General features: G+C 35.3%; 1 protein-coding gene across 3 annotated transcripts in view; it reads right to left on the minus strand.

The window, feature by feature from the left end:
* The window catches only part of Cad99C (cadherin 99C), a 463,896-nt gene that overhangs the window by 353,391 nt on the left and 90,261 nt on the right, over nucleotides 1-20,244 (minus strand). The window lies entirely within an intron of this gene.

Here is a 20,244-nt window from a genome sequence, read left to right on the forward strand (position 1 = left end):
TTTTGGTATTTTATATGAAGACCTTTTGGTCTTCCATAAGAAGACGTTTATGTCTTCTGTATGAAGAAAATATTTAGGTCTTCTCTAAGAGGGGTTTTGGTATTAACTTTTGGTCATCTTAAAGAAGACCTGGTCTCCTATAAGATGAGGTTTTGGTCTTCTAACAGAAAAACTTTGGTTTTTCTGAAGAAATTTTGGTCTTCTCTATGAAATTTTTTTGTCTAACCTATTGGTTTACTATAAGAAGCAAACGTTTAGGTCTTCTGTAAGAGTTTTTGGTCTTCTATATGAAGACCGTTTGGTATTTTCAAAGAAGATTTTGTACTTCTTAAAGAAAATCGTTTGGTCTACTTTAAGAAGAACTTTTGTCTTACCTTTTGGTCGTCTATGAGGAGATTTTCTTTTTAGACCCCAAGTATGTTTGCACGAAATCCGTTTCAGACAATTTGGAGTTTATTTAGCCATGTCCGTCCGTCTGTCTGTCCATCTGGCCGGAGCGCACGATAACACTAGAACGGATTTACCGATTTGGTCCAAAATGGCTTTCGTAATATTTTGTCCAAACTTAGTTTAAGTTCCAAAATGGGTCTTGTAGGCCCAGTCCTTTCGATACATCCCCCACAAAAGTTCGGAAATGTTCGGAAAATTTTGTGCGCACGATAACTCTTGAAGAGAGTAACCGATTTGGTCCGTACCTTGCAAATGGTGAAATTTTTACCAGACTTAGTTGAGGTTCCAACATGGACTCAATCGGTCCAGTCCTTCGAGTACCCCCACACACAATTTCGGAACAATTCAGTTTAAAACCTGCTCTCGAATCGCTTTGATTTTTGTTGTAACAACTTTTATCACCGCACCGCATACGACGGTGCATGTTTCATCTAGGGCAAGTCCATACTTCCTGAGAAAATAGCCTGAAAGTTTAAAAAACCGATAGCACCGTGGGTAGTGGTTGGTAGATAATTCTCGGCCTTTGTAATATTTTGTCCAAGCTTTGTTTAAGTTCGAAGATAAGCCATATTGGTCCACTTATTCAGGTACCTCCCCCACAAAAGTTCAAAAATGTTATGAAAAATTGGTCCATACTTTACACATGCTAATATATCTACCAGATATAAATCGGGTTTGAGTATAGATTATATTTGTCCACTCCTTCCGGTACCTCTCACACAAAATTTCGGATAAGTTCATTTTAAGACCTGCCCTCTAAACACTTTGATTTCTGTTGAAGCAACTTGCATTCGCTGTGTCACTTACGACGGTAAAAGTGTTTCCAGCGACAAGTCAATACTTCAGGATAAAAAATCCTGAAACCTGCTCTCGAATCGCTTTGATTTTTGTTGTAACAACTTTTATCACCGCACCGCATACGACGGTGCATGTTTCATCTAGGGCAAGTCCATACTTCCTGAGAAAATAGCCTGAAAGTTTAAAAAACCGATAGCACCGTGGGTAGTGGTTGGTAGATAATTCTCGGCCTTTGTAATATTTTGTCCAAGCTTTGTTTAAGTTCGAAGATAAGCCATATTGGTCCACTTATTCAGGTACCTCCCCCACAAAAGTTCAAAAATGTTATGAAAAATTGGTCCATACTTTACACATGCTAATATATCTACCAGATATAAATCGGGTTTGAGTATAGATTATATTTGTCCACTCCTTCCGGTACCTCTCACAGCATTCGCTGTGTCACTTACGACGGTAAAAGTGTTTCCAGCGACAAGTCAATACTTCAGGATAAAAAATCCGAAAGGTGTAGAAACCCCTATGGTTGAGCTCGATAAGTCTCGAACTGATGAAATTTTGGCCTTCGTCATATTTTGCCCAAACTTAGATTCAGTTGGAAGATGGGCAATATCGGTCCACAATTTCCGGTATTTCCCCCTACATTAAAAAGATGTCACTGAAATGGTATGCACGATATCGTTCAAGAGATATCGTGCATACCATTTAGGGCAACCAATTTGGTCAAAACCTAATATTTTGTCCAAATTTAGTTTAACTTCTAAAACGGCGGATATCGATTTTCTCCTTAGTCCATATTTACATTGGGCAATTTTCCTTGCGGCAATTTTCAGTTCGATGGAGAGAGAGGTGAGGCATATGGTAACCCTTTGCCTCTCAGCACCCTCCTCAACAACAAACTGACAATTGCAAGGAAAATTGCCTAATGTAAATGTGGACTTAGTGTACCTCCCCCAAGTTCAACACTTGTGTCTATGTACAGTTTAGGGTCTGTTCGAAGATCCTTTGCAAATGTATACCTATGATGTTCGTTGTGGTCTTGTTTACAGTCATATAGTTTTCCGTGAACATCTCCACGCTTCCTGGCATACTGGTCCAAAAGTTATACGATGACCAACTGAAATGACTAGTGAGCGCGATACGTCCGCAACACTTTTGAACTTTAATCCTAATCCACATTTTTGTCGACAAGTTCAAATGTCTAAAAAGGACCAAGAAATTGTGAAAATACTCTAAATAGGCTGAGGGTATATCTCTGTCGACAAAGCCGACCAATACTTTTTTTACTTGTTGGAAGACTTTTGGTCTTCTTAAAGAAAACCTTTTGGTCTTCTCAAAGAAGACTTTTGGTCTTCTTAAAGAAAACCTTTAGGTCTTCACTATGAGGATTTTTGGTCATCTATGAGAAAACCTTTTGGTTTTCTATGGGAAGACCTTATGGCCATCTATAAGAATATATTTTGGTCATCTATAAGTAGACGTTTTGGTTTTTTATAAGAAGACCTTTTGGTTTCCTCTAAGAGAGCGAGAGCGAAGAACTTTTGTTCTTTTCTAATGACTTTTGGTCTAACCTTCTTCTTGGTCTTCTTATAGTTTAATAAAAGGTCTTCTAGTATAAGACCAAATGCCTTCTTATAGAATACCAAAAGTTCTTCTTATAGAAGATGTCTTCTTTGAAGACGATCTTTTGGCCTTCTATAAAAATACCTTTCCGTGTTCTATAAGATGGCCTTTTGGTCGAAATGAAGGCTTTATAGTTTTTTTTTTCTATGATGTGCTCTTTGAAGACTTTTTGGTATTCATTATGACGGCGTTTTGGTCTTCTAAAAGATGAACTTTTGGTCCTCTTTAGTTAGAATGCGTCATCTAACTATTGAACACCTTTTAAGGATTCCCACATTTAGTTAATCAGATCTTCTGTAGTGAGAAGACCCTTGATGACTTGTATCTGAGGCAACCTTTACAGGAAGTGCTTCAGACTGACCCCGCCGACTGTACGCATTATTTAAATTAGGCGCTGATATTGATTTCCCCTCAAACCGCATTTTGTCGGGCAGCCTCCCGACATCAACGTTGCCATCGTCACCTTAACTTTGGCTTCCTGTTTGCCAGATAAGAATTTACTACCCAATCTTTGGAGGTCCTTTACCCCGGTATATATTGTTGGCTGGACTATGCCCATATTTTCCTTCGTTGGTTCAGTGGTGATTATAGGCAATGCGTCCATAGAAACATGCTTGTCCATTTTCGCCAAACATTTCAGCAGTTTGAGCTATACTTAAGATAGACTACTATCTTGCCAAGGAAACTCTGGTGCGATGTCTCTATGGGATTTCCAGGATCACCCGCAGCCCGTTTTAGTCTTAATCACCGATACAGGAGTTCCTTTGAGTCCACGTCCATATATTTGATTACCCTGAAACAGCGATTTACCTCGCTTGAGTCAAAATATGGCAAAGGGGAATGCTCATACGTGAAAACATGTTCCATGACTAGTTCACACAACTTATATTATACTTTGCCCCATTGACCACGCAAATATCTGTAAACATTGTTGAAGAGCCGTTTGGTAGGTTATGATATTGGGGTGGTGAGTTTCCTGTCCTCCTTTCGAAAACGCTTACGCTTTCATGCATATGAGTTTGCTTGTCAATTTGTGCGATTTCAACCTTTTCACACTCCTCTACAATTCTTTCTTCTGTCCATCTCTCGGGAGGGACAGAGCTTTCGCTGAATTTGCATTGGTAGATGATGTGAGTCAATACTATTCCCATTCTTATTTCAGTTTTGTTTTTAGTTGTGTTGTTACCACTAGTGAGCCGTAAGGGAATGGACCATTGAACGCCGTGACGGCATGCGCAAAACTAGGTAACTGAATATATACCCCAAACCCATGCCCTAGTTATCAATTTCTGCGAGCACTTTGTGGTCATTTAGATCGCCAATCTTAAAGATTTATATATGTAGTTCGAGGTTACCTGTTGTTTTTCCGTCAACTATTTGGCTCGTTACAAAGCCCCTCATCCTTTCTCAACAGTATCGGCTCTGATGGATACTGAGGTCTTTGTGGACAAAAAGCTATGAGTCTTCTTCGAAGCTTTTCAAATCCTTTCATATAAGTGAAAGCAGAATATTGGTCCAAGATTCCTGTAATGGCTCTTTGTACTGCATAACAATAACTTATATTTTCAATAATACTCACACGACAACGCTTAATAAGTCTGCACATGAAATGAGGAATAAAGTACTCGAGTCAAACGATTCTTTGTTTGAGTGGTAATCTAATCGGTCCATTACCGCTTTTGTGTGTTCCCCACGAACAATTTCTGTTCCGTTTGAGATTTTTGTGTTTTACCCTCATAATACCTGTCATACAATACTCACAGATTTTTTTCGCATGTATTTTTCCGTCCTCACATATTCAACAACTTTAATAAAAAAAGTGGTAACTGAACGCATGCTGCATACTTTTGTTTATTTGGTAGTGTTGCAATTCCCTAAGCCTTAAAGTATTTTTTAGCTTTTTTTCTATCTGAAAAGTTATTGTTATGATTGTTTTTTGTTTTTTTGTTTGTTTGTTGTGATCATGCCCACCCCATGAAAGATAAAATGACGATGAGGAGGAGAAAGAAGGTGGAACAGAATCGTAAAGCACTTGTGGTATGTCAGTTGTTTATTGTTATGGTCATAATCGAATCGTATATTATAAGAAACAAACAAACATACATATGTACATAAATGCATTAAGGTTGCAACGTCATTGGAACATTTTCTTTGGTTGGCCAAGCCAGGTTGAAGAGTGATTTGTGTGGTCGTTATGGTTTATGGAATTTAATCGCTTTATTTTATAGTGTCACAGGAGGGGAGAGAAATATTTAAAAATAAATATTTTATATCAACGAATTTTTCAGACGAACTTAAAAATAACTTTATTATTAACTCCTCACAAATATTCATAATCTCATAAAAACTTATGACAATTTTGTATGTTTTATAAATTCTCCTATGTTATGTAACTGTCAAAACCCCGCCATATTCAAAATTCTTGGCACGTCAACAAAACATTTATTTTTCATTAGAAATGTCTCTCGGTAACTTACATCGACCACTTAGCATAATTTATTCATAGAAATAACATAGCAGCAGCAACCTTAAAAATGTCGAACACCAAGAATTAATGCGAAAGCAAAACGCCATTTCGCCAACAACATTGAACTACTAGTCCCTGAGTTCCTGGTTACTTTATAGCTGCTACAAAACGAGTTTAGCAGCTATCACATAACAGGGTCCAGTTTAGATAAGATAGCTAATCGTGTCATTCATTCGTTCGTTCTTTTATCCCCATTCATTAACAAACGCCCACACGTTCCAACAACGGCCAAAGAAACAAAAACACTGACAATGATCGAACGAATAACTGAACGTGTACGTGTCGCACAAATAGGAGAATATTTGTTTAGTATTCTTAACAGCCGCATGTTAAACACATTTCATAAAAAATTAACAACACTTTGAAAAAATATTAGAAGTTTAAAAACAACGCGAAGAAAATATCTGTGCATTTTCCAAGAAATGCAATCAAACTTGAAAGAAACAACAGTTGTTTTTGGACGAAATGGCACCAAATGCCACCACAACTGAGCATGAGTTCAATGACACAGTGGGAAGGCATATATTTTTGCACAATAAAGGAATTTCATGCTTAAAATTTTAGACTTAATTGAGAGATGTACTCTAATGATCTATGTTTGCCGCAAATATTGCAATTTGCACGGTTTGGACATGGCTGAATAGACTTCAAATAGTTTGAAACGGATTTTTTATAACCCTAAATGTTTATAAGACAAACATCCTCAAAAAAGATCTCAATGATATGGGTCCTACTTTTTGTATACGAATCGAAACGGCGCGTCTAAAACACCACGTGTACAGAACCGTTGGCACCTTTGGAAATATGATGTCGTTTAGCCTGAGAATCAAACACGAACATTCAGTGTGCCAGACGGGTGTGCTTACCATTGCACCACGGTGGAACCCTAAATATATGGTGTATAAATCATTATTTTGTTCATAGATACATATTTTTGATTTCAGAACGTTTCATCTTTAAATTGGCTGCATGCTCTAAAGCAGTCTTGTGCACCAACACAGACATAATTCCCTAAGTTGGCGAGCAGCTGAGCATTACACTGATAGTGTAAGTACGTGCGGGTCTGCTTATGTATATTTTTGAAGCCAATTTGGAGTCTTCTGCACTCTGCTCTTATTTAAAGCAAAAATATATACAAATCTTTTATAAATATCTACAGTTACAATAAAAAATGTCACAGAATATTATCGGATTTTCAAGATTAGGGGCACCAAATAATTTGAAGGCGCATTAGCTTTAAAACTAAAATAAAACACAACTTAATCAGCTACTATGATTATCAGATGCCTTTAATTCTGTAGTCATACGACAGATTATTAAGTTTTGTCCTAAAGGGTTAAGACACTTGTCATGCAAAATTTTTTTGCTTATCTTGAGGCCACAGAATAACTAGTTATTCTAGTGGTCATTCACACAGAAAAAATGGCCTATCTAACATATGTCCCAAACATATTTTGCAGTAAACATATATTTGTTTGCAAGCAGTTCCAAACATAACATATGTTTGGGTCCTGCAAACAAATATATGTTTGGGTGCAATCAAACACAAACCCAAAATCCACAAAAAAAAAAAACAAACACATGTACCAATGGGCGCTTTTTGAGAGCAAGGGAGCGTAAATGTCAATGTGAAACACATTGAAATGTCTGCTCACTTGCTCTCAGCAAGCGCTCACTGGCTATTTCTAACATATATACATATTGGTGTTTTTTATTGAAGGGCATAGACACAAGGCAAAACAACAAAGACACATAGGTACATACAAAATTCCAAAGAAATACATAACACACTTTAACAAAAGAAAAACTGAATAAAATCATTTATACACGGTGTGCCTTAACCAAATTTAAATGAAAGGTGCTTACAACTGGGACTAAAGACAATTTTGTAGCTGTGAAAATTCTCTACAAGATTCGCTGATTTTTTCCTCGTTTGTACCATTTTTAAGATATTTACGTTTAAGTTGGGAAATTGCAGTCATAACATTGTTTTATAAGGAGACTTGTCCCAATTTGAACTAATATATCTCAAAAACGGTAAAACCTACGAAAATATCATAGAGGTCAATCTTGTGGAGAATTTTCACAGCTACAATATTTTCTTTAGGCCCACTTACATAGGACTCGCCGTTTCCAAGCAAAATCGTGAAAACCTGAAGAACCCCTAAAAATGTGAACTTTAATCGCGATTTATTTGAAAATCCCTCCGGCGATTTTTTTGTTTCTTGATATTTCTTATTGTAGTTTCAGAATCTGCAAAAACTTTCTAGGTGTAAGCACCTTCCATTTAAAATTAGTTAAGGCGCACCGTGTATAAAAAGTCGCACTTTTAAAAAGAAAAAAATATGTAGAAACATCGTTGAACGCTTCTCCTTAGTTGTGAAATAAAACACATTTTCTTCAAAGTTGAAATCATCAGCGGGAAATCGTCATCTGGAATCAAATGATTACACTGTACAACACAAAAATAATTACAAGATAATTTGGCCAGATTATGAAAGAGGACCTAAAAAAAAGACGACACGTGTATCGGCGTTTTGAAAGTTTACGTCGGGAAGTAACCTAAATAGACGTGGCAATTTCCGACCATTTCTTCAGGTTTTGAAATATTCGATATCAGATTCCTTGGAATCCTTGCATTTTAGGTATAAAGTGTCTTTGGCAATATTACTGACAACAATGCGGGGTATCTTCTTATGAAAAAAATTAACATTGCGAGTCACTAAATGGGACTTTTTGCTCCCTTTTTTCAAGAACGTTTAAAAACCCCTTTAAAATGTGATCGTATCAGATAAAAATATTCTACAAAATTATTTGTCATAAAATTGTATTATAGGTCCCCGAATACACCAAAACTCTAAATCGTTTAGGTACGCCAGGAATCTGCCAAAAGTAAAATCACGTTTTAGGGTTAATGTTGTACTTTATCTAAGTTTATTAAGTTTTGTCCCACAAAACTTTATTCTAGATAGAAGACGTCAAAGACAAAAATATTCTCCATCAAATTTCAATATAAGTCGCCGAATAAATGAAATATGTATTTACAATATATATCAAGAAAATATATACATCAATTTTGCCAAAAACGCACCCAAATATTTTTTTTTGAATAAATTTGTTTTGTTCTTTTTTCGAGTTGATGCCTGAAAGTATAGACGAAATGTGTTAAAAGAAGAAATATTCTACACAAAATTTCACTGTTAGTTCCTGAACAAACCAAACAAAATTAAATATTATAGGTAGGAATTTTTTGTTAAACTTTTAGACTCTTAATTAAAATATTTCACTTTTTGGGGATTGTGTCAAAAGAAGAAATGTTTCAAATCAAATTTCATTATGAGTCTCTGAACAAAAGAAATTTGTAGCTACATATACTATTTAAAATCTCCAGAAGCTTTCGCTTTTTATATATGATTTAGGACTGCGGTCACAAAATATATTTTATTGATGTTTTTCATAATAAATTCTTTCAGAAGAATATGTGAGCTCGATCCAAACTGTTTTTGAAACATCTGTGGTGAATATATATAGGGAAAATATTGATAACCCAGATGGAACTTTGAAACATTACGTATTTTAGTACTATAAACTAAAATATCGTCATCAGGATAAGTCATAGGTTCCTGATATTGTATGTGAAAATGCGGGGATAGTCTACGGCTATTGTCCAGTGAATATATCTAACATACGAGTCCTAACATCCATGATTTTGGCATGGTCCTAAATACTATAATGGTGGCAGCTACTCCTGCTCTGACTAAATTGACTGAATTAGAAATATGTTGGTACCCAAACATATAAAATTGAGATATGTTATAAAATGTTGCAAACATATATTTGTTTTTGTATAAACACCATAGAACGTACCTGCCGATTTTTTATGCACTCCACAGTAGCACGGAGTCGATCTAGCCATGTCAGTTTGTTGTAATCACCTAGCGTTCACAAAAATTGAGCTAGAGCGTTATATTTTTGAACCCGATTTTTTACGATAGGCAGGTCAAGTTCGAAGATGGGATATATCGGCCCATGATTTGGTATAGCTTCCGTATAACGATACTAACCTATTTTGAGGATTTTAGCCACAATTTTAAACCGAACGAGCTGTAATTTGACGTTTAGGGTTCTTGGGATCACAGCACAACTTCAACAAAAATTATCAACATGGGTCTATGTTTAGGTATAACCCTCATATAACAGTACATACCTCCCGATTTTCGGTATTTTGAGGATTTTAGCTACAATTTTTAATCGAACTAGCTGTAGTTTGACATTTGAGGTTCTTAGGGGTCAAAATACTTTTTCACCATAGGTCCATGTTTAGGTATAGCCCTAAATAAAGTTACCTCCCGATTTTCTGTATTTTCAGATCTTTATCTACATGTATTGACTGCACTACCCGTAACTTGACATTCGAAATTCCCTGTAGTGATGAAACTTCTCCACTAAAATTGTCATAACGGTACATCCCTATTTTCGGTATTTGACATTTGTATTTTGAGGCCATTAGCTAAATGTTTTTACTAAACTCCACGTTTAGGTATAGCCCTCATATAACGGTACCTCCCTATTTCAGCTGACCGAATTAGCTAAAATTAGGCGTTTGGTGTTCCCAGTGCTCAAAAAAATTTCCACATAAATTTCTGAACATTTATTTTTCCATATTAGGTCATGTTTATATTATAGCCTTTTGCAGGGTTACCTTCTTTATGAGGATTTATTTAAAATGTGTAAGTAATGGAATTGACGTTTGAAACCCAGCGGGTTTCCGGTTATATATAAACTTATATAAGTTCAGAACAGTTCATGGTGGAGGACATACAAAGTTCGGCCTGGCAGAACTTAACGCTTTTTTACTTTATTGACAAAGGCTGTAGGTAAAGCCGACTTGTACTTTCTAACTTGTTGTCTAATCCTGCATTTTCTTTCTATAATGAGTGCAATTTCACCAAAGAGTGGATAGAAAAGAGAATCCTTTACAAAAGCCTGTATAGGTATACATAAAAACTGCACTCTCGACATCACGCCCTACTTCCAACCATTCCAGTATTCATTATAAAATAATTTTCTTTCCAAATCAAAGCACTGTTTATCTAATAAAATAGAAAATAAGCGTGCAAACACGTTTTTTCTGTTACACGCAGTCGCATGAATTATTAGCGGTTTATATACTTCGTTTTTAACTCCTTTGGGATTTTCAAAGTGTTAGTTTTACAAAGTGATTTAATGAAAATGACTGCAATAAAACAGCAACGCCACCGAACCGTGTAGAGTGTGTGCGCGAGCAGTGGACATATCAAATGGAATATAATGAAAACAAAAATAGCAACAGTATTGGCCTGCAACTGGACTATTGAACAGTAAATGTTCTCTATATTATTCAGCTGGTTAAACATGTTTTAAAGAATTTTCAAAACTGTCTGCCTGGCTGGCGGGCTGTTAACTCTGCTTCCCTCGTGGTTAACAACAAATCACAGTTTATGGGCATTAATCCAAAAACAAGACTTTATTCTTATATAATAATCCTCTAGAAAACATAGATTAACAACAGTCAGGGTTAGAATATTGAGACAGTAGCAAAGCTTAAACTGCTTATCACCGCAGAACATGGTTTGGTTCGGTCGTGTTATAGTTTTCCAGCATACAAAAAAACCAGATTGAAAATATTTAACAGCTTAATGGAAGCGATATGAAATAATCACCTTAACATAAATTGGGGTTTAAATGTTGTTAAACTCCAATAGATTGCTCTGTGATCTAAGAGGGGAGGAGGCTCAAAAACACAATTTGATAAATTAAATAGACAATAATTAAACAAAACAAAGAATGATTATTATTAACTTATTGTTTAAATAAATACTCAATATTGATAAGAAAAAACAAACAAAATTGAGTAATTGTTTAATTAACGTAATTTTCCACACACTTTCAAGGCTTAGATAAGATTTGTTAGAAACATTGGTTTGTTTTTTTTTTATTTTCATATTATTATATTATTTTCATAGTTGCATAGCTTGTTTCTGCTTGCACAATTAGCTAATGCATTTAGTAGCTAATAACCCTCAATTTTTTGATAGATGACACCACTCGTTTCTGGGTTTCTGTGATGTGTGTGATTGCCATCATCTAATAGTCGACGAGTTTGGTGACAATGTCTTTTTTAATAGCATCTTGTGCTCTAAGCTTAGCTCATATTACGCCTGTCATTATAATGAGGTTGCTCGTACATAACTATGGTGAGACTCATCATCATCATCGTATTCGTAAGACACAGCAATCAAAGCGAATGGAGTTTTGTGAATTTGAGCCCTCTGGGAAAATATGCTTTTAAGACCTTCAAAAGAAATATTCACAAGTTTGATATTAAAAAAATAAAACGATAAAAAAGAAGAACTATGATGGAAAACCTTTTATGTTGACATTTTTGGGTCATTGATGAGGCTAAACATAGTGATCAATCAAAATTAAAATGCGGTATAATTATGGGAATATTAAGAAATAAAATGAAAATAATAAATAAATTCTGATATATAGCCTGTTTTTACATAATCAACCTACAGATAGATATACGATCAAATACATACGTGCCTCATTGAAATAATGGAAGTTCGGGAAGTTTTTACCAATTCTGAAACTGCAAAGTTCATAGATGAGAAAAATCAAAAAACAAAAAAAAAACGCCCTTTTTAAATAAAACGCGATACATGTTGACATTTTTAGGAGTTTGTTAGGTTTTCACGATTTTGCTTGGAAACCACAAGTTCTGTCGAGGAGGAACTAAAGAAAATGTTGTAGCAGTGAATATTCTCTACAAGATTGTCCTTTATGATGTTTTCGTAGGTTTCGCCGCTTTTGAGATGCTGAATTTCAAATTGGGACAATTCACTGACTGCATCGTCTATCTAACAAAAAACCTAAAAATGTGACCTGAACTTCTATATCTCAAAAATGTTTAACCTTGGGAGAAATCATAACGATCACTGCTCTAGAAAATTTTGACAGCTACAACATTTTCTTTAGCCCCATTTCGCCCTAATGTGGATTATAGTGAAGGAAGTCTCCTATCGGAAGTCTCCTATGAACACGGCAACAATACGAAGCTCTTGATTCATGCCGCCTCTGTTTCGGCCAAATTGTCAAAAGAAAAATATTTAAACTATGTTCTCAAGGAAGTTCGGTATCAACCAACTAAACTGAGAAAACAATTAACTTCGACAGAGAAAATTTATGAACGATATATCCAAATCTGAAACGATTTCAATATGATGTCTCAATAATGTTTTTTAGACCAAATTCCGTCAGACACTTAAACTTTCATCACAATTGGACACATATAGCGTGATTGCTGCACAAAATACCTAAAATCGGGTGAAAATATATATGGGAGTTATATCCAAATCTAAACCGATTTCGATATAATTTGGCACACTTGTTTCTACACCTAATTCCGTCACACATTTTAAATTTCATCGAAATTGGACAGAATTTGCGTGTTTGTTGCACCAAATACATCAAATCGGGCGAAAAAATATATAGCAGCTATATCCAAATCTGAACCGATCTCAATATAATTTGGCAAACATATTTCTAGACCGCTTCAAATTTCATCGTGCGAAAATATATATGGGAGCTATATCCAAATCTGAACCGGTTTCAAAATAACTTGCCAAACTTATTTCCAGTCCGAATTTCACCACATATTCCAAATATCATCATAATTGGACAGAATTTTCGTGTTTGGTCCATCAATTACTCGAAATCATGCGAACATACATATATATGAGAGCTATATCTATATATGAACCGATATCAACCAAATTTGGCGGATTAGTTTCTAGGCCGATTATAAATATATGCGCGAAATTTTGAAGGTCTAGCTTGCTCTGTGATTTTTTGCCTCAAAAACCTGTCATCGGCCCCATCGTGCGATGTAAAGAAGGTTGGCGTAGGTGGTCACACAACGGAGATGTCGCAATAGTCGCTAATCCAACCAATTTTTAATATTTGGGATGGAAAGAACGAATATCGCAGCTTTGGTTAGGGACCTTCCAAAAGCAAAACCTGGCAATGAAAATAGAATATCCCACCCATACAATAATGCAAAGTAGGTTTGCGTAGGTGGACAAACAATGTAGATATCGCAACTTTCTATAATACATCCCATTTGTCACTTTTTTAATCACGTTATAGGTAGGAAATTTGATCTGTTCGTCACGAAATTTCGGGGGTTGAAGCCTATTTTGGTGATTGTAGGATCATATGCAGAAGTCGGAATGGGCAAAAAAGCTTCTGAGGAGAAAAGGTCAAAGTTTTATTCTTATGCGAAAATCTCCACTTCTGTTAAGATTATTCTAAAAGCAAAGCCTGGTAATGAGAGTAGAAAACATCACCTTTGCAGCAGTGTGAAGTAGGTTGGTGTAGGTGGTCCAAATATCGTAATAGTCACTAATCCAACTCAGGTGTTATTTTCGGAATTTCAATTGTAATGACGAATATCACAGCTTTGGTTGGTGACCTTCCAAAGGCAAAGCCTGATAATGAAAGTAGAAAATCTCACCTTTACAATGACAAGTAAGTAGGCGTAGGTGTTAAACAACGAAGATATTGCAAAAGTCGGTAATGCATCCCATTTGTCATTTTTTTTTGTAATCACCCTACGGGTTGCAATTTTGATCGGATCGTCAAGAAATTTTGGTGGCTGATGAGAGTCAGAGAGGAAGAAAGCTAGTGATTTTGGTTATGGTCATATAATATTCAAGGATCGGAATAGGTAAAAAACTTATGTGGAGAAAATTGAACATCTCCGAAAATCTCCGCTTCTGTTAAGATTATTCTAAAAGCAAAGCCTGGTAATGAGAGTAGAAAACTCCACCTTTGCAGCAGTGTGAAGTAGGTTGGTGTAGGTGGTCCAAATATCGTTATAGTCGCTAATCCAACTCAGGTGTTATTTTCGGAATTTCAATTGTAATGACGAATATCACAGCTTTGGTTGGTGACCTTCCAAAGGCAAAGCCTGATAATGAAAGTAGAAAATCTCACCTTTACAATGACACAAAGTAAGTAGGCGTAGGTGTTAAACAACGAAGATATTGCAAAAGTCGATAATGCATCCCATTTGTCAATTTTTTTGTAATCACCCTACGGGTCGCAATTTTGATCGAATCGTCAAGAAATTTTGATGGCTGATGGGAGTCAGAGAGGAAGAAAGCTAGTGATTTTGGTTATGGTCATATAATATTCAAGGATCGGAATAGGTAAAAAAACGTATGTGGAGAAAATTGAACATGGTGTCCCTATGAAAATATCTCGGTTTTATTCCAAAAACAAAGTCTGTCAATGGAAGAATAAAAGTTCAACTTTACTTTGTAATGAGAATATTCCAGCTTTTTGGCGCAGTTAAACAAAAGTGGCCAATAACAATCAAGACATTATGTGATTTTAATTGATCCCAATTAACGAATACGAATTGAATATCCAGTGTAGCGGAAATTTACAAATCGTAGCTTTATTTCTAAAGGGACATCTATATTAGGGTACCACAATCCACCAATGACAAACTCATGGTAAAATCAGGAGGTTCGTAAGGCTACTGACAAAATAGACAAACATAGACCATCTTGCAAATGAATCTAATTTTTGGTATCGTTCCTTTCCAATTTTACAATGTGCAAAGTTTCGGAAATTAGGACATCCAAAACGTTTGTGGCACATGCAGAGTAGTTTGAGTCCTTTTGGGCTATTATTTCCAGTAAAATGAACTTGCCGCCGATAAAATGTACTGTCGTACAACTTCAACCTCAGTCGGTATCAACACGAAGTGACAAGGAAAAGTATAGGGAGAAGAGGAGAACCTTTTTTTCAGAAAAAAGAAATAAAGTTTATTAAAAACGTGGTCGTGAGAACGTCTTAAAAATATGTATACGTTTGGAATAATTTTTACAATGTGCAAAAAATATGACATTCAATACGTAAGTGGCACAGGCAGAGTTGTTTGAGGTCTTTTGGGTCATTATCTTCAGTAGTATGAACTTGCCGCCGATAAAATGTACTGTCGTACAACCTCAATTGTGCGCCGTTCCCTTTTCATTGGACTTTTTGTAAGTCAATAATGTAAGATTTGTAACTTTTTAGGAAATCCACCATTGAAAAAAACTAGTCCTTGGGCTCAATTCTGTTTCTATGAAAAAGTGAAATGAAAACTTTTATAAAGGAAAAAATGTCAAATGAAAAAAATATAAAGGAAATATTTTTCATTTCGGATTTTCATAAAAGAATAATCTAGCCTCTGTACTTTTAAGTATTCAAAGAAATAATATTTTCCTTTTGTTTCAACCCACTGTGTGATATTTATCAAATGAATTCTAAAAAATGCATTAACAAATGACACAATTAACAAAACAACATTGTTGAAATTCAAATCATGCTGATGCTACTAGCTTCAACTGATTGAATCAAAAATCTGAAAATGTCAAATCGATTCATCTTCTGGCTAAAAGGCAGATGATGTCATTAAGCACAGCTGTATATCAACGAAAAAAACCTTATGATTTTTTTCTATATGATGATCATTAACAAAGTCGTGACAAATTTCTTTGAAATCAATGAGTGTGTGCCTGCTAGTTTTGCATTTTTTTTTTTTTTTGCGATAGCAACTTCATTTGCGGATTTCATCTGACATACCAAAAAGCCATGGCTTGCTGGCTGCTGGTTGGTGTTATGGCATGAGTCCAACTATGTTTTCCTCAATACAACTTATTAAATTTTAACATTTAACTATTTTTTTTGTATTCTGTGTTCAATAGAGACAAATTTGCATTTGCATCATGTTTTTCATGCTCTCCAATTTGCATTCAAGTCGTCAGCCGGTCTATCTGTCTGGTTTCCTTAAAGTTGTTTTTTTTTCGTTTTTGTACGCCCTAACTCAGTACAACCATTTGCAGGTGTAATTTGCATACATATCGCGATTTCAATATCATATTTCAATTTTATTACGTTTTCCAATGCACACAACAATGCACATTTTGCTTAAATTAATGTAGAAAAAAGTTGAAATTGTAATTGCGATCACAGTGCAGCCTGTAGTCAGCTATGTAGATGGCGGCGGGGTCTGTATTTCCAATGAATCGATTGCCACATACCCATTTTTTGCAATTTAATGGTAAAATAAGGTTTTGTTTTTTATGTTTTCTGTGTCATTAAAAAATTAAATGGAATAAATGTCGAATTTTATTTGGAAGTCAGCATTTTTGTAGCCTCTTGCATTTTAAAGCGCTTTTTGCCTAGTAAGGTTGAAAAATTAGTTTAGAAATTGTGACATAATTAAATCAACAAATATATGAAGGTGTACAAAAAATGAGTTACCAAATTGGAAATATATGAATATTGGCCAATATTTATTGCGAGCTGCTGACGGACAGACAGACGGACGGACGGAAAGACGGACATGGTTATATCGACTTAGAATTTTACCCTAATAAAGAATATATAGACTTTATAGGGTCTCCGATGAATATTTCGATGTGTTACAAACGGAATGACAAATTAAATTATACCCTCCATATTATGGCGGAGGGTATCAAAAACAAAGCAAAAGAAAAACCCCCTAAAGTTGTTGACCCCCGGCAAACATTTTTAGGATCATGATCTGCGAATCTGCACCTGCAATATTCGCAGTTTTCGAGTTGGCAGATGCACTTGAAAAGTACCGGGCCGACATTTCTGCTATACAGGACATACAATGGTTTGGGAAAGGCGTCACAACAACACCTAAAGGTGACGCACTGTATTATAACTAGACATCGGATTTTTGCATGTTTTTTATTTCTCATCCGATTGGACTCAAATTTTGGATCTAGGCGTTTTAAGGGTCAATTTTTCGATATTTGGGGTCATATCAAAAACATGCAAAAAATATGCAAAAAATATGCAAAATATATGCAAAAAATATGCAAAAAATATGCCAAAAAATATGCAAAATATGCAAAAAATATGCAAAATATGCAAAAAATATGCAAAATATGCAAAAAATATGCAAAATATGCAAAATATGCAAAAATATGCAGAATATGCAAAAAATATGCAAAATATGCAAACAGTTTTTGGCCGAAAATCGTCATAAAAGTCGAAAAATTGTCAATTAAAGTTGAAAAAACCATCAAAAAATACATAACAGTGTTCTAAACTAAGACTGTTGACCGTATAACATCGTTTTTTTAGCAGATTATTATGTTATTGAGACCATTTACGACAATGTGGTGTAGGATATAAAAGTATGGTATTGTAATACAATTTTTTTATTATTAAACTATGCAAAAATATAAAATTTTATAGAATATCAAACGCTCTATGTAAAATTCAATACTTTCTTTGTAATAATTTGTAGCGTTGTGCTGGTTATTGTTCAAAGGGAACAAATCGATGTCGGATTTTTTAAGGCGGCAACCGCATAATGTTTTTAGTTGGGTCAGATTTTAAGATAATCAAAGTTTGAGCACAATTGAAATATGTTAACATGTGCCACTCGGGCCCTGATGTTATGAAAATCTCGATTTTTTTGGCTATTTAGCGATTTCGGCGACCCATTTCTCTGGAATGGTTAAAGCTTTTTTTCCATATTAAGCATTAAATTAAAGACCATTCTGTTCTTAACATTTCTTGTTGAACAACAAACTACGTAAATATTACAGAATTCGAGATAATAATGGCAATGTCCCGAAAAACTTGACTAGGTACGCCTTTGTGCGAATTAAAAAACCTTTTCTTCATTTTTATCAATTTTTGGAATGAAAACAAATGTCTCTGACATTTTGTTCTAAATTAAATTTATTCAAGAGTCAGACATCATGTGGTTTTGGAGCTATCTGGGTACAGCTGACTACTTGAAGAACGCTCTGCTATGTAGTTCGCAACTTTCAAGTTGTTTACCATACTTTGCGTCTCCTGGAAATTCGGAGTTAATGTTTAATCTCTTGAACAACAAGAATTATGCCAGATCTTTTTCTAGGATTTTCGGCAGTTGCTCTTTTGGAAGTTTGGATCGAATATTTCTAAAGAAATTTGAATCTTTGCTTTGTTAAGATTTTTGTTGCCTTTTGGCTCTTTACGGCGTTTTGCACCGTTGGATCAAACAATGCCAAGCCAACAAGTTCAGGACTAAGATCCACAGGTGATTTATTATTTTGCTTTTTCCTTTTTCTGATACTTGTTTGTCTATGTTTTCGTATTTTAATAGATTTTCAATGAGGTCTAGCTCTTGTTTTTATGCTAAACGTATCGTAGAATCTGAAGAACCATCTGTCCCGAAAACAATCAAGCGTGGCTTCAAGAAAATCGTAACTATGCAATTGTCATTGGTGCTGGAATCATTATAGCTACAGTAGAAGCTATCGGAGAGGATCCCTACAAATATAAGATCTCTAGAGGCTTTATCCGTGAACAGCGGAGAATAAACCGTGACAAATAAACTCAACAGCTTCAAGGAACGAGGCTATTTGTGTGCACTGGCATGGGAAACTAGCAGCCCGTTTTTTTCTTCTCTGTTTTGAGAATATCTGGTATTCTCAAAACAGAGAAGAAAAAAACGGGCTGATGTTCTGGTATCACATGGGGGTAAAGAACAACTCCTATGCGTTCCTGAAACTGACAGTAGCTCCTGGGAGTCACGGGGTCCGCGAGCTCGAGCAGATATTAGAGAGCTTCTGTACCACCGTACAAACTTGTTAGAAAATTGTTAAGAGGAATTTTTGACTGCAAGTTTGGAAGCACATCCGGACATCAACCAAACATATTCAAGCGATTTCTATAAGAGTAGTCTGCGATTGACAAATCCAAGATCGAAGTAGGCGAGAGTGTTTTAAAACTACTGCCCAGCCCACTTCCCAAGAACAAGTGGCCATAGAAGCACCTTGCGTTTAAATCGTTCGAGACTGGACGCCCCCAGAATGATTTTTTCTATTTTATTTATTTATTTGGTTGAGAGTTTGGGTTATTGATTTTACAAAACGTATAATGAACAAGATAATGTTTATATAGATATAATATAGGATATATTGGGTAAACATTATCAATAGGTTAAAAAGAAATAGAGACAATAGATTGAGTTTAATACAAAAAATAGTGAAAAGGATATTCAGAAATATTTTTAGGTCCAAAACAAGACCTAAACCGCATTGAAGATTTACTTAATACGAAAGGCATTCACAAACAAATATCAGATAAAGGAAATAGCAAAATGATAAATCATATGTGGTACCTTAGTCCTGAACTTATTGGTCTGGCATTGTTTGAACTGATAGTGCAAAACACCGTAAAGATCCAAAAGACGACACAAATCTTAACAAAGCAAAGATAGAAATTTCTCCAGAAATAATCGATCCAAACTTACAAAAATCAACTGCCGAAATTCCTAGAAAAAGGTTTACCAGGCATAATTACAAGTGAGACTTAATTGTTGTTCAAGAGATTAAACTTTAACTCCGAATTTCTTGAAAAAGATTCTGCAACTTGACCACAGAACATCAATTACCAGGAGGGGTAAAGGATGGTAAATAACTTGAAAATTGTGAGCGACATAGCAAGGAGTCGAGTTCATCACCAAATTGTCATCTGTACCCAGATGGCTCCAAAACCACATTATGTCAGTCCCTTCATGTTCACAGATATATCCCGTGTAAGCAACATTTTATAATTTCAACGGCCGATATGTCTGTTGAGTCTCTACAAAAGGCGAACCATGTCACATAATGGTGGTTGTGAGGGTTCGAATCTTCGGCTTTCCTTTTTCACTTGCAAACATCATCGGTCATTAAGCTCGACTCCAACGAGAAATGAATTAAAATTAATATTAAAAT

The sequence above is a fragment of the Musca autumnalis genome, unplaced genomic scaffold (assembly GCF_047663935.1).
Source record: "Musca autumnalis isolate F117 unplaced genomic scaffold, ASM4766393v1 scaffold_1, whole genome shotgun sequence".
NCBI classification, from domain to species: domain Eukaryota; kingdom Metazoa; phylum Arthropoda; class Insecta; order Diptera; family Muscidae; genus Musca; species Musca autumnalis.